This window comes from Vicugna pacos, chromosome 16, assembly GCF_048564905.1.
Source record: "Vicugna pacos chromosome 16, VicPac4, whole genome shotgun sequence".
NCBI classification, from domain to species: Eukaryota; Metazoa; Chordata; class Mammalia; order Artiodactyla; family Camelidae; genus Vicugna; species Vicugna pacos.
In genome coordinates this window covers 33,791,751-33,803,796 of record NC_133002.1, presented here as the reverse complement: position 1 = coordinate 33,803,796, position 12,046 = coordinate 33,791,751, and the positions used below count along the sequence as shown (strand labels likewise).

The 12,046-nt window shown below is 38.7% G+C and overlaps 1 protein-coding gene across 3 annotated transcripts in view; it reads left to right on the top strand.

Annotated features, from left to right (window-relative positions):
- The window catches only part of WIPF2 (WAS/WASL interacting protein family member 2), a 40,313-nt gene that overhangs the window by 1,648 nt on the left and 26,619 nt on the right, over positions 1–12,046 (top strand). Inside the window, exon 1 of one of the 3 annotated variants that reach the window (XM_072938751.1) lies at positions 7,443–7,512. The exons of the other annotated variants lie outside the window; for them this stretch is intronic. The gene's annotated coding sequence lies outside the window, so the exon portion shown is untranslated. Of the gene's footprint in view, positions 1–7,442; positions 7,513–12,046 lie in introns of those variants that run through there. 3 annotated transcript variants of the gene reach the window in all.

Below are 12,046 nucleotides of genomic sequence, written 5' to 3'. Positions count from 1 at the left end.
GAATGAGGTCAGTTGATGGAGAATGTGGAAGAATGCTATATTTTGTTTTCTAGCCACAAGAATATTTTACTCTTGACAAACACTTTCCCCATGAACTTTTTGAGAATTCACTGAAAAATAGTGTTTTAGACACTTGAGCCTTTTGCTTTGCTCCAGTTACTTTGTCCCTGTTGCCAGTTAGTGGGGACCAGGGTGCTTGGGGACAGTTTTAGCTTCTTTATTGTTAATCCTGTGACATCTTGACTGTTCTGGCTTTTTCTTTGGGCATAATACTCTAAACATTTGCCTGTAAGTGTTCTTGTTTATCTTAGAAGTGTTCCTGAAGTCTTGGCATTTCTGAAGTCTGACGTGGATTTGCTCAAGAGGGGGCAGTTTCTAATTCTACTTCACACTTGATATCAGAATAGTGTTGTTTACCTTAATTGGTACTGATTAGTTAGGTGATGTCAGCACAAAAGTGAAATGCAGGGGAAAGTGGAAGGTGTTTAAACTATAGAGTTTTCAGGTTTTACTGATTGCTTTTAAGAAGGAAAGAGAGGATTCCTGTTCCTATTGGGGAAATTGTCAGATGTTCTTTTTTGACTTCTTGAGCTCTTTGATTGGAAGAGTAACCTGGTGTACTTGAATCTGTGTTCCTTTTGCTCTGAAGTAATTCAAAAAGTCACAGGCTGCTGGTTCAGGCTGTTTCAGGAGACCAAAGTTTTAATACCAGCCCCAGGAAGAGCTGCAGGTAGGAAGTGTATACAGACGGTCTGTGACTTACCGTGATTTGACTTAGGATTTTTCAACTTCATGACGGTGTGTAAGTGATATTCATTCAGTAGGAACTGTACTTCAGTTTTTTAATTTTTATCTTTTCCCAGGCTATCGACATTTGGTATAATACTCTCTCGTGATGCTGGGCAGTGGTAGACAGGCACAGCTCCTGGTCAGCCTCGCAATCATGAGGGGAAACAAACGATATACTTAACAACCCTTCTGTGCCCATACAACCATTCTGTTTTTCACTTTCAGGACAGTATTCAGTAAATTACATGAGATATTCAACACTTTGCTATAAAATGGTTTTTATAGCAACCACTTAGATGGTTTTGCCCAGCTGTAGGCTAATATGAGTGTTCTGAGCACACTTAAGGTAGGCCAGGCTAAGCTATGATGCTGGGTAGGTTAAGTGTATTAAATGTGTTTTCGACTTAACGGTATTTTCAGTTTACAATGGGTTTATCAGGATGTAACCCATTTGTATGCTTATTTGGGGATAAAAACTTGCTTAATATTTTGTTCTCATTTCAACCTACAGTGTGTCTTTTTGGTTTGTTTTAAAGAAGGTTTTGAGATCAGTTGTGGAGGCTCTGCTCTCTGGGCTGACTTTTGGTATAACCTGCTCCTTTCACATAATGCTTTTCCATTTTTCGTCTCCTGTCGTGTGTTTCCATTGCACTGCTGGAGTCAGCCCTAAGTGGAAAATGGCAAATTACACAATTTTTTTCCCTCCTTTCCAGTCTCTGGTGGACATCTTGTCTGTGTCACAGTTTGATACCACCAAATTGAAAGGATTCTTGACTGCCTCAAATGGGGAGGGTGACAAGCTGAGCTGGGTTTCCTGGGACAAAGAATGGACTCTGTCGAAGCAAAGAATAGTTGCAGAAACACAAACCGAACCCTTGAAGCTGTGACTAACATTTTGGCCACATGCTTCCCTCTGCCAAATAACTTCTTTTCTTCTTGGGTCTGATTGTTGATCTCCTTCTCAAAGTAGGCTCTTGTTGCTACTGTTCTTCACACAACTCCTGAGCAGAAGTTGGCAGAGTTCCGGCTGACTGTCTCTTGGTCTCTTGAGGGATATGGCCCAGATTAGAGTAGATGGGGGGTTCCATGTCACAGTGAGGTCCACTGGCAGATCCTCAGAGCTGCTCTGCAAGAAAATCGAGGGGGTACTCTTTACTGAATGTTCTTGCACTCCTTTATGTTTCTTCTAAATTCAAATCTGTTTCTTATTCATCTGGTGATTAAATGCAGAATCATTGCCTTTGCCTAGCTTTGAAAATCCAAGGCATTGAAGAAGAAAGAGTATTTCTGACATTTTCTTTCTTTTTTTTTTTTTGGTCTCGCTCTCACTCCCAAGCTTTTGAGCCTGGGAGCCATAGGCTAAACTCATGAGCACTTCTTGGTATTATCATAGAGGAGTATTTTAAAAATGCTGAACAGAACTTATGGAGAAAAACAATGCTAGCAGGGAAGGAAAGTGATAAGTTTGTTGATGTCTGTGTCAGTCGTAGATCTCTTAAGATTTTGGCTTAACATGCCCCTGGAGGCAAATAGGTTATCAGATGAGGGGCCAGGAATTGGCTTCTAATTTGCCATTTGGCTTGGCAAAGTTATAACACTTTAGTACAGCTATAGTAAATACTTAATTCTATTTAGTAAATGCCCTTTTTAGTGTGTTCTACTTAGTGAATACCCTTTTGTTTTTCAGGGGATACTTATTGGAAGAGAACTGTGTCTCCATTAGGTCTTGGAATGGATTATGAAGATAATTTCTTGCAGTATATGACAGTCACCCTTGTAACATTGGAGATACCCCAAAACAGACCTTATTCTTGGTGGCCCTGGATTCACCTTTCTTCTGCTATCATTAATCCAGAGTATTCTGTTCCTGATATGCAGGTTCAGATCCAGAGGTTTTTGACTCTGGTCCAGGGCTTTGATTGTGGTAACAAATATGATTATTGGAGTTGTGTTTAATGTAGTCTCAGGTCTTTTTTTTCCTGACAGGGGTTTGAGGTTGACAAATCTGTATATCTAAGGAATGTGTGCAGATTTCCTCCCCATTCTAATAGGTGGTTTTCAAAAAATGTTTGGTTTCTGAAACTTCACAGATTCAGATTAAGCTGTATTTGGATTGAGGCCCCTCAGTGAAAGTAATTTGTTTTTAGTCAGTATTTATGATAATTCTTCAGTACAGATTCATCAGCCTGCTTCCTGTGCTTATAGAAATGCTGAATTAAATAATCTCTTTTTTTCCTCCCAATAATCCCTCTGACTGTGAAACATTGTCCATATGTCCAGATTGGGACAGTTGATTGGGCGGGTGGAAGGAATTTTCTAAAATAATACAAATCTACAGTGGGACAAGCTGTCCGAGGTTTGTGGATAAGTGACTTCCTTCTTTCCACTTCTCCCTTTCCAGTGCTCATATGTAGGCAGTGTGTTTGTTGTCAGAGATCCAGGTATGAGAGATTTAAACCCCTCTATCACTGTCTTATAAGGACGGGACTATCTTTAACACAGTTTATGTATTTTTAAAATAGGTAATACATTCACATGGCTCAAAAAAATTAAGATGGAAAAGAGTACACAATGAATAGCCTGCTTTCTACCCTGTCTCCTCATCAGTCCAGCTCATCTGCCCAGAGTCAAATACTATTACCAGGTTCTTGAGATCCTTGCCAGAGATATGTGTACTTATAAAGCAAATATACATATTTCTTGCATTTTTTTAAAACAAGTATAGCATACTGTTAATACTATCTGCAGTTTTTAAAAAACTTATTTTGGTAGTCATTCCATATAAGCAGTAGAGAGAGTTGGCACCTGTCCTATACTGGTAGATATTTCTAATGTTTCCAGTCCTTTGCTCTTACACACTATGCTCCAGGGAATAACTATATATATGTAGTTATTTTCTTTGCCCTTTGCATGTGTGACTAAATCTGTAGGGTAAATTATAAGTAGAATTGCTGAAGCTGATTTTTTTGGCTCTATTATTCATTTATTTGGCAAGTATTTTTAAGCTTCTGCTGTGTGCTGAGCTCTGTGGTGGGTGCTGGAGATACAGTAGTGAACAAGGCTGACTCAGTTCTTGCTCTCAAGTGGTTATGGTCTAGTGGGGAAATTGACCAGTAAACAATTAATTACTCCTGCTCTGAGTGCTGTGGAGACAGCTAATGGGACACTGGTTGATTGGGAAGGCAGGCTGTCAGGGAAGGTCCCTTGAGTTTTTTTGTTAATTGTTTATTTATCAAGAGAAACTATTCCCTAACCCAGATACTCATAATTCGTAGTTTGATAATTCAGGAATGCAGGTAAGTGACAAACTTCCTTGGAACTCAACCCAAAGAAATTCTTTACATTCCAAGATCACTTTGCACTTTGAAAGATACCAGCCTTCCTCATCTCCTCAAAATCTTTTATGGAATCATAATTTCTGGAGAGATCTGCATATGCCTTCTTTCTTGGATCAGCCACAGCAAACTTACAGAAAGCTGCAACTCCCAGGGATACAATGAATGTTCCAACAATATGAAATCGTGGATGCTTGGCTAGAAGGCCTCGCACCTGAGGTTGAAGGTCCATTGACTTTTTTTTTTTTTTGATAGTGGGTAGGTAATCAGGTTTATTCATTTCTTTATTTTTTTAGAGGAGATACTGGAGATTGAACCCAGGGCCTTGAGCATGCTAAGCATACACTCTACCACTTTAGCTATACCCTCCCCCAAAGGTCCCTTGACTTTTAAGACTGAAACCTAAAGGATGAGGGGAGAACAAAAGACTGTTCTACGTGGAGGAAGTGGCATAGGTGAAGGTCCTGAGGAGGGAAAAACTATTTTGAAGAACTGAAGGAAGTTCCTTTGTGTCTGGAGCTTAGGGAGTGAGAGGCAGAGAGGTAGGAGGCAAGGCTTCAGAGAATGTGAGCTCTCCAAAAATACGGATAAATGGCACAGTGGATTTTGAGCTCAGCCTTTACAGCAGAGATTTTTTTTTCTGTCAGTTCTTTCCACAGGTAGTAGTTTACTACTGTTGATGCCAAAACCATCAATGTCATAAAGAAATCTGATGCCTGTACAGTGGAATATGTTTTCTAAAAGAACTCCTGGATAAAGCCTGTTATTTTAGACTTGATTTTTTTTAGGTCCTGCAAATTAACTTATGTGGCTGGATTAGGACTTAGAATTTTAGGTTCCTGGGAATTGGTTTGGAGATCATTGAGGAGCAGTTCGTAGATTATGGGGGATGATGGGATTGTTAGTTTGCCAGACCTACTATTTAGGAAACAGAAAACCTCTTCACTTCTGGGGAATATTGACTTTTTTTTTGTAAGCCTCCTGGGGCTGGAGAGAGAACACAGATGTTCTTATTATGAACTAGTGAATATAATATTCTGTCACACTCATCATCTAGGCCATATGTCTTAACATGATGCCTGAGTCTTGTTGGACATATAAATGAATCAGGAGCCCAAGGGCCATTATAGCTCTGGATATATGAAAACATTTTTATCTGCAAGTGTATTAACTTTTGTTCAGAAATCACAGTACTCTTCCTCAAAGCGCAGATGGTCCTGTTTGATTTAGTACCTTTCTTGTGTAATTGGATCAGCTTGCTCTGTTTTCATAACTTAAAGGAGGCTCTTGGTTTAGCAGACCATCACTAGTGATCAAGGAATGACAATGCACAGATTTTTCTAGCATTTCAGCAAGGCACATCTGTGTATCTGATGGCTTAAGGGTATTAGGGTGAGAGAGAAGAGACTCCTCGACAGTGAAAGTCACAGCTTTGTTATTAGACTATCTGTGGTGAGTTGGGACTTAATATATTATCTTTGAAATGAGGCATGACACGTCTGTCTCTCCATGTGAAGTCTAGATCAACATTTTATGGAGCATCTGCTTAAATTTTCTCTCAGGCCTTTTCTTTTTTTTTGTTTAATGGAGGTAGTGGGGATTGAACCAAGGCCCTCGTGCATGCTAAGCCTTTTTGTTTAATTAAAAAATTTTTTTTAAATTATTATTTTACTTATTTACTTTTAGGTTTTTGTTTTGTTTTGGGGGGGTAATTAGGTCTATTTAGTTATTATTATTTTTTAATGGAGGTACTGGGGATTGAACCCAGGACCTCATACATGCTGACCATGCACTCTGCCCCTTGAGCTAACCACCCCCACTGCCCCCCACCCAGGCCTTTTCTTAATGGAGACTGATTTTTCCTTTCGTCTTACTGTTCTCTGTAGATGCTTTCTACTTTTATATTTGGGGTGTGCAAGTGAAGAAAGGCACATGTTAAGTCCAGGGCTAGTACTGTCAGCTGTGAGCAGCCTAGCGTGAGAAGAGCTGTTTTTTGTCATCAGTAACTGGATTCCAGCCTACCTTGTAATTGTCTTTTTACCTCATTAACAATTTCTTAGAACTTCTAAGTTGGTTATTTTTGGTTTTCTGTTAGTTGCATTAAATTGAAAACAAGACCTAAAAAGGGAGCTAAGATGATTGATTTTTTTAAGATGTAGCCCTCTATTTTTGTGCTGACCTTTGCAATTAAATTTTGGTCATGAATTTTCACGGCAGCCTGGAAGTTCCTGACATATTTGACCTGTGGTTGAGTGAGCTCTGGGGGTGGTGGACATTGTTTGGTTACACCCAGGCTGTGGCGGAGAGTCAGGTCACATTAGGCAGCCTGCTTCCATTAGAGCTGAATCTGAGACACAGGTTTTTGAATCAAGCATAATAGCCTTTTAATTATTTTGGTTTGTTTGGGATTTTCTACTTTCTTTAACTGCATTGGTAACAGATCTGGTATTGATCTTATTTTTTGAAATTTTGGTCAGTCTGAAGCTTGATTTTGTTTATGCAGTGTTAGATTTTTGGGGTGTTAGTAATTAAATTTTTAAAAATCAAAATGGTAAGAATACATAGTTTGAAGAGTTAAATAGTACTGTGAGTCTTGTAATTGAAAAAGCTGCTCCTGGAGGAGGGTATAGCTCAGTGGTAGAGTGCATGGTTAGCATGCATGAGGTCCTACTGGATTCAATCCCCATTAAATCCCTTCAGTAAAAAACAAAAAATTAAAAATAAATAAATAAACCTAATTACCGACCCCCCCCAAAAAGCTGCTCCATTTCTCCTTGTTTGTCCTCATTTTTAATACTTTTAGCATTTTTTTCCTGGTGTGTATTACCTTCATGTTTTTACGCGGTGTACTGTTATTTCTTGATTTGCCCATTCTTAGATCTTATCTTACCTATTGAATTTCTATTATGGACACTGAATTTTACATTCTTATGCTGCTAGCCACCCTGAACCCTTCCTGCTGTCTGCCCAGCACTGATAGATCACAGTCTTGATTAAATTGGTAGCTTGTGTCTTTTTGTGTTATATATCAGGATTCAATCTGAAAAACAAGCCATTCTTGATATTACAAGGATTACCAAACGATTGGAAGGCCATGGAAGCATAGCTCAGGGAAAGCCACATCGCAGGGATTGTACAGGGCTTGTAGGAAACTTCAGTCTTTAATAATCTTGGCTGCCTTAAACACCAAAAAGCAGGCAATTTGCAGAATATTGAAAACTGCTGCAAACCACATGACTGTCATCTGTCAGAGGCCACACAACTGCTCATTGCTACTGGAAGATCAATAATAGCATCTACTTTCTTCCATCTTTCCAGATCTTGAGTGAGTGACTTGTGTTGGTGGAATTTCAACCACAACCTCCCTCCTCTACCAAGAGTCCAGAAGGTGAATATTATCAAAAGAAGAAAAAAAATTAGGATCCAATAAAATGACTGTGTACTGTGATTACATTTCCTTCCTTACACTTTTCCCCCTAAATATAATAACCTTTTTTCTTTGCTTTGCTTAATTTACTGGAGTATCAATCATTAATTCATCCCTAAACTCGAATGGAAAGACCTCTTTTCAGAACATCCACATTAGTGGAGCCTCTTCCAGAGGCGTTGCGAAAAAGGATCCATAGGAGGGGGTGCATTTTTTGAGGCTTTATATATCTGAATCATCTTTTTTCTATCCTCACACTGGTTGGTAGTTGGGATATAAAATATTATGTTGGGGATCATATTTCTTTGGAAATTTTAAGACTTGCTTTGTGGTCTTCTAACTTTCAGTAATGGTATTGTGAAGTTTAATGGTATTCTGCTTGTGGATTTTTTTGTGTGGGATCTGTTTTTTCTCTGAAAGGTTTTGGGGTCTTGTCTTTATCTCTGATATTCTAAAATACAATGATGTACCTTGGGGTGGATATTAGAATTTAAAGGCATGGCATTCAGTGGATCTTTGCAGTCTGAAGCTTATTTCTATCTGTCCTGGAAATTTTTCTTGTATGATATCTCTTATTCTCTCTGATAATTTTTCTCTCTTCCCTCTTTCTGGGAACCCCTGATATCCAGATGGTGAAACTCCTAGACTGGTCCTCCAATTTTTTTTTTTCTTATTTGCTATCAATTCTTTTTATTTGCAAGAAATTTACTTGGAATTTTATGTATTTTTGCATGTTATCAGGAATTCTGTTTTGATTATTTACTTTGATTCCTGTCTTTCATGTTAGAGGTTTTCTTGAAATGTCTGAAAATTTTTGGCTATCTGTTCGTTTTTAAGGATGAGGCATTAAAAAGCTGAGTGTGGAGCCCTGGCTCATCAAGTGTGGGCAGCATTTTAGGGTGAATTGGCACTGGTTACTTTCCTCAGAGAGGACTCCTCCATTCTTTTGGCTGGAGAGTATAAGTCCAGCTACAGGTATTTTGGGAGACAAGTGGGAGAAGAAAGCTGGGGGTCGGGGACAAGTCTCATTGTTGAGTAAAATTTAGACTTTAACTTGATCCCCCTGTTTTCATTTTGCACTGCTGCCCATTGCTATGACTGTTCACTTGGTTCAGAGACCCTCTGGTTCAACTTCTCCCATCTGCCAGGTGCCATGGAGGAGGGGACAGAGGGGATAGAGGAATCTTATTTCTTATACAGACTTTCGACCAATTCTGTTTTAGCCCCTCCTACACTCCCTCCTCCAGAGCTACCAGGTGCCTCCAGTATCTGAGCCTTTTCTAAGATTCTTTAATAAGAATCTGCTTGCTTCTTTCCACTGCAAGCATATAGCGTTTTCCTTTCTGTGAAGTTATCACCAATGCATCTGCTTTCTAGCTTCCAAATTTTGTTGACATCTCTCTTTATGCTGTTGTCTCCTTTCCCATTTTGTGTGTGTGTGTATGTTTTAAGTTTATGCCTTAAAAAAACCCTTTTGTGAGGACGTGGTATATGTATATAATGGAATACTACTCAGCCATAAAAAAGAATGAAATGCCATTTGCAGCAACATGGATGGACCTAGAGATTACCTTACTAAGTGAAGTCAGACAGAAAGACAAAAACCATATATCACTTATATGTGGAATCTAAAAAAATGATACAAATGAACTTATTTAAAAAACAGAAAGAGATTCACAGACGTAGAAAACAAGCTTATGGTTACCAAAGGGGAAAGGAGAGGGTGGGTTAAATTAGGACTTGGGGATTAACAGATACAAACTACTATATATAAAATAGATAAACAAAGTCCTACCATACAGCACAGAACTATATTCAATATCTTATCATAACCTATAATGAAAAAGAATATATATTAACTGAATCATTATGCTGTACACCAGAAAGTAACACAACATTGAAAATTTTACAATACTTTGAAATACTTCAAATTTAAAAAACCCCTTTGCTGTAATTTTAATGGTGTTTTATGAAGGAACACTGATAAATAAATGCATACAACATATTCATATTTAACCATCTTATGCATCAGCTTTTCTTTGCTGATACCCATTCACGTAGCGTCCGCATGGCTGATTACTAATACTCCTTTAGAACAGTGTTTTCCAGGCTTCCTTGACAGCAAGGATTACTTAAGGTGCTCCTTGGATATATAGATTCCCAGATCTTTCTCCTGGAAAATTTTTGACTTTAATAGGTCTGGATTATGACCTAGAAATCTTTTTTGTGTTTGTTTGTTTTTAAAACAAATGTCCGAGGATGTGGTCTTATCTTGAGGCAAGTTTGGAAGCCCTGTTTCAGAAGAGTCTTCTAAACCGTTTATTGCTCTCCTGCGTCTCCAAGGCAGACTCCTTAGGCTTCCTCTAATACTGCTTTTGTATTCAGACTGTGTTTTTAGTCTGTCTAGCTTTGGTCTGGATTTCTAAATTAGAATGTGTGTCCTTCATCTGATTAAGTCCTCTCTTCTCTAGTTAAATGCTGGCTGATGGTAATAATTTGGCCTTGTGTGACTCCATGTTTTTAGCCAACATTTCTAAACCCACTGGTTCCTGGGGTGTGTGGGTGGGGAGGAAATATTAGTTATGAACATTGAGCTACTATGTGCATCATTTCTCTGTCCAAATCTAGGAATCTGGGTATTTTTTTTTAATGGAAAATTGACTCAAGCTTTAAAAAGAGATTTACTAATTATCTGCCTTAGATTTTGCAGCATCATTTTTGGAGATGTTAAAGCACTATGATTTGAAGTTTGTTTTTAACTTTGACAATATGAGTAGGCACATTCTCCTTTTTTTTTGTTTTTTGTTTTTTTTGAGGGGGTGGGTAGTTAGGTTTGTTTGTTTGTTTTAATGGAGGTACTTGGAATAGAACACAGGTCCTCGTGCATGCTAAGCAGGTACTCTACCACTGAGCTCTACCCTCCCCCCCTGCCCCCGCCTTTTCTTTTAATTGACATTCTCTTCTTTTTATATTATAGATTCCCAGGCCTGGGAGGGAAAAATGGCTGTATCTTTTACTGTCAGGATGTAAAGCGTTGGAAATGTGGTGTTTGCAGCCGCTCCTTGGTTGCTGTGAATCGCTTGGAGATCAGGGGCCAAATGGTCCCCGCCTTGGTAATGTTGCAGAGGCCTGGTGCATAGTGCCCTCGTGCTCCGTGGTGGGACGTCTTGGGGCTGATACTAGGTATACTACAGCCTGAGGAAGCCTTGTTGGCTCTGTCTGAGAGCTGAGTTACATTCTGAGATAAACAGCTCTATTGAAACAGCTCTGAAAGATTTGTACAAGATTAATTGAAACAGTTTTGGTGAATGAAGTCACAAAAACAGGGCTAAGTCTAAAGTGTTATTGTCTTATTGATTGTTGATCACTGGCCATGTTTTAAAGCACTGTAGCACTTTGAACTATTACTGATTTGTTGCAGTTGACTATTTTCTGTACATGGTCCCCCACCTGACCAGTGCTTCGGTGCTTTCAGTATAACAGGGTTTTCTCCTTGCTTTGAGGGATGTGGTAGAAGCTGGGGATGTTTGATGAGGTCATTCCCTGGTCTCTGGTTAGGATGATTTTCAGACATTGTACTTACAGTTGTTCTTGCTAGTTCTCTCTAGTTGTCTTTTTAATGAAGCCATTCTTCACAGCTATGGTTATTTAATTGAACATAAGAGTAAACCTCTCATTGATTTGTCATCAGTTTAGATGCCAGGACTTGGCTGCTGGGTTGCCCCATATCTAGGAATAATAACCGATGGTACCTAGTATTTACCACATCAAGTGGTCTATGAATACGTAGGTTTCTGAGTTTATGTTTTTAGGGCTTTTGAAAAATAATCTGGGACAAAAGGAAAGAGTCATATTAGGGGGAAAGCTGCATTTTGGGATGGATGCTATGTTCTTATGTCAATATATAATTTGAAAAGGATTTTATCAGATAGTTACGTATCTTTCTTCTGCCTCCATTCTTTCCTCTTCCAGAATTGCACGCTGCTTGTAACAGTGAAAAATCATTGATGTAAAGAGTAAAACTTCCAGGTTTAAGAAGTGCTAAGATTTTCAGTTTAAATAATCATGGTGTGCCTGTAATTTTTTTTGTTACTTGTTGAATCAATCAGATTTGCTGCATAGTTGAATTTCCACGATGGAAAATGTCTGCAATTGGAAAAGTGATATTTTTTTCCCTTTGTGGAGTAACCTTGGAATTTTAATTAATTCAGTTCTCCACATGGTAGAAATCTGTTTCACCAGAGGTTTGGCTGAACTGAATTTCATGGGGGAGGCAGTACCTTTTCCATTGAGAGAAGAGGGCTGTGGATTATTTTCAGACTATATAAAGCCTTTTTGTGAAGGGAGAGTGGTTAAATATGTATAACAAGAAAGTTTTTCTAGTCTGTTTTCTTATATTTTAGAGAAACCAGAAATGCTTTGGTGGAAACCTTCTAGTAGTGTAGCCTGCCCTAGGACACATGGGGGCGTGCTCATAGTTCTGTGCTGACATCAG